Source organism: Ursus americanus, chromosome 17 (genome assembly GCF_024610735.1).
Source record: "Ursus americanus isolate L20-20 chromosome 17, mUrsAme1.1.p, whole genome shotgun sequence".
Taxonomy (NCBI): domain Eukaryota; kingdom Metazoa; phylum Chordata; class Mammalia; order Carnivora; family Ursidae; genus Ursus; species Ursus americanus.
This window is the reverse complement of record NC_142143.1, coordinates 945834-949043: the sequence shown is the minus strand read 5'-3', so window position 1 is coordinate 949043 and position 3210 is coordinate 945834. Positions and strand designations below refer to the sequence as shown.

Here is a 3210-nt window from a genome sequence, read left to right as displayed (position 1 = left end):
GTCACGCCTACACACACACGCACACACACACAGGAAGCACTGCCCCCTCCCAGTTTTCCACATTTTCCGGAAGGCCGCCATCCGCTGGGAGGCCCCGTGCCCAGCCCTCCCCAAACGGAAAAGGCTCCTGTTGGGAAGGGGTTCACGGGGCTTCCCTTTCTGCGTTCACAAACTGCGGTGTGCGGCACGTTCTAGAACACTGAGGGGTCGCTGGCCGGGGCGCCAGGCCAGCCAGGCGGAGCGCGGGAAGAGCGGAGGCGCGTGCGGAGGCGCAGGGACCCCGCCCGGCCTGACCCAACGCCCGCGATGCAGGCCCGCGTACCCGCGCTCGAGGCCCCAGGGCGGACGCGCCGCGTATGGTTTGTGTGCGACGTCCTGGGCATCGCGTGTGCCGCCGGCACGTGGGTGCTGGTGCTGGGCGCCGCAGGCGTGCTGCTCCGCGCGCTGCTGCTCCCGGCCCGGGATGCTGCCTACGGCGTGGCCCACGGCGCACTCTTCCACCTGCTGGCCTTCCTGGCGCTGGCGGCGCATGCGCGGGCCATGCTCACCGACCCCGGCTCCGTGCCCCTGGGCGCCACGCCCGGCGGTCCTCGCTGCCCCCTGTGCGGCTGCGCCCGGCCGCCGCGCGCGCATCACTGCATGGTGTGCCGGCGCTGCATCCGCAAGATGGACCACCACTGCCCCTGGGTCAACAACTGCGTGGGCGAGGACAACCAGAAGTACTTCCTGCTCTTCACGCTCTACACAGCGCTGGGCTCGCTGCACCTGCTGCTACTGCTCGCCATCCCGGCCCTGCGCGGCTACGCGCGCGGGGAGTGGGACTCACACAGCACCCTGACGCCGCGCGCCTCCCTCGTCTTCCTCCTCCTGGTGGCCCTGAAGGGCTTCCTCTTCGCCTCGGCGATGTTCGCCACCCAGATGCACGCCATCTGCACCGACCGGACCAGAATCGAGCAGCTGCAGAGGGAGGGGGCCAAGCAGGGCCGCGGGTCCACGTGGATGAACGTGAAGGCCGTCCTGGGCCACCCCCTCTCCCTGGCCTGGATCAGCCCCTTTGCCTCCCCGCAAGCTCAGAGGGCACGCGGGCCCCGCGGCGTGGTCTGACACTCCCCGTGCAAACTCAGCCACCATCTGCTGAGTCCCCAGCACGTGCCTGGGGCAGAGTTTCCACAAGCGGTCACCTTGTTTCCTGTCCACGGACAAGACCACGACAGAGAATCAAAGAGCCCAGGTGCTCTTCTGAGCAGAGTGGGGTGCGGACAGCTGAGCTTCCTGGAAAGTTCACAAGGCCAGACCTTCTCCCCACAGGAAGGTGAAGCATGCGGTCGTTTTTTAGCTCGGCCAGTGCTTTTGTGTGAAAAACAATTAAATCCACAACATCTATGAATGCGGTATGATCATCAGTGCCAGTCCTTGTGAAATGGGGTCCCTGCAGGTCTCGGGCCCCAGTCCGTGGTGCAGAGCTGCCCGTGCCCGACGTGCTCCCCGAGCGCCCTCGGGCTCCTGACAGACCCAGCTCCAACCTGGTGGATTATTTTCTACTACCCCTTGGATTTTTGTGTTTATGCTCACCAGTGAAATGCGCCCATTAATTTTTATTCTCTTCTTAGCCTAATCTGTTTGTAATTTACTCCAGATCACACTAGCCACAGAAAATGAGTGAGGTGTGGCTGTTTTCTACGTCCTGACGACCTGTGTGAGGTTGGCACTACCTGTCCCTTGAACACTGGGTGGACCTCACTAACCCAACCATCCAGGTTTGGTTTCTTCTTCAAGTTTTCATTTTGACATAGCTGTAGGTTCACGTGCAGTCGTAAGAAATAACAGATCCCGTGTGCCCTCCAGGCCGACGTCTGCCATGACTGCAGTACAATATCCAGCCAGGGAACCCACATTCGTACAACCATTAACTTGGTTCAGTCTCCCCAAGCCTTATATGTACTCACTTGGGGGGGGGTGTCTCTGTAATTTCGTCACGTGTGTAGGTGTGCGTTTGCACCATCATACATCCGGCTCCCTTCATCTCCCCGGCAGTGACTGACCCGTTCTCCGTCTGATTTTGTCATTTCGAGAATGCTTTCTAAGTGGAATTACACAACACGTCAGTATGTCATCTGAGACCCGCCTTTTTTCACTCAACATAATTCCCTTGAGATCCATCCAAATTGTTGCCTGTGTCAAGAAGTCATTCCTATCCAATCCCACGATACCCACAGTCTGACCATTTGCCCACTGGAGGACATTTGCGTTGGCTCCACTTTCCAGCTACGTGTGAACGTAAGAGTTCCCTTCTCTGGGCCAGAAGCCCACGAGGGCAGCTGCTGGGTGGTCTGATAGCTGTGTGTTCCGTTTCGTAAGAAGCTTCCACAGTCTTGTCCAGAGTGGCTGTGCCGTTTCATGCTTCCGCCAGCCGTGTATGGACAATCTGTTCTCTCTGCGTCCTCTCCACTTATTTGGCGTTACCACTGCTTTTGTTCATTTTAGTCATTCTGATAGGTGTGTGTTGATATCTCATCGTGGCTTCATTTGCATTTTCCAAATGGCTAAGGAGTCTGAGTGTCTTCGCTTGTGCTTTGCCCTTCGTACATCTGTTTCAGTGAACATCTGTCCATGTCTTTCACCCATTGTCTGATTGGACGGTCTGTAACGCTGAGTTTTCAGAGTCTTTCTGTATTCCTCCCGCAGTCCTCCATCAGACAGGTGGTTTGCAAAGCTTTCTCTCAGTCTGCGTCTTGTCTCTCTGCCCTCTCCGCAGGCTCATTCCAAGCAGAGGTTTCTCACTGTGATGAGACCCAGTTTATCAGGTTTTGTCTTTATGGACCATGCACCTGTGTCACGTCCAGGCACCCTCTGTCTAACCCAGGGCCCAAACACTTTGCCTTTTTTCTACAAGTTTTATATTTCATATTTAAATCCGCAATCCATTTTGAGTTAATTTTGTACAAGGTGTGCAGGTTAGGTCATGTGTGGACGCCCACCTGTTGAGCAGCTCTGCTCCCTCCACTGAATTGATTCACACAGTTGTCAAAATCCACGGGTCTATGTCTGAGCTGTCTGTCCTGTCCCACTGACCTACATCCCTGTCCCTCAACAGATACCCACTGCCTTGAGTACTCTAGCCATATAATGTGGTAGAGTGGTTTTCCCGCTTTTTGAAGGTTGTTTTAGCTGTTCTAGGTACCGAGTCTTCCCACATAAATTTTAGAATAA

At 56.5% G+C, this 3210-nt stretch overlaps 1 pseudogene; it reads left to right on the top strand.

The window, feature by feature from the left end:
- Positions 1-306: 306 nt before the first annotated feature.
- LOC123803810 (palmitoyltransferase ZDHHC3 pseudogene) lies at positions 307-1104 on the top strand (annotated as a pseudogene).
- Positions 1105-3210: the final 2106 nt, after the last annotated feature.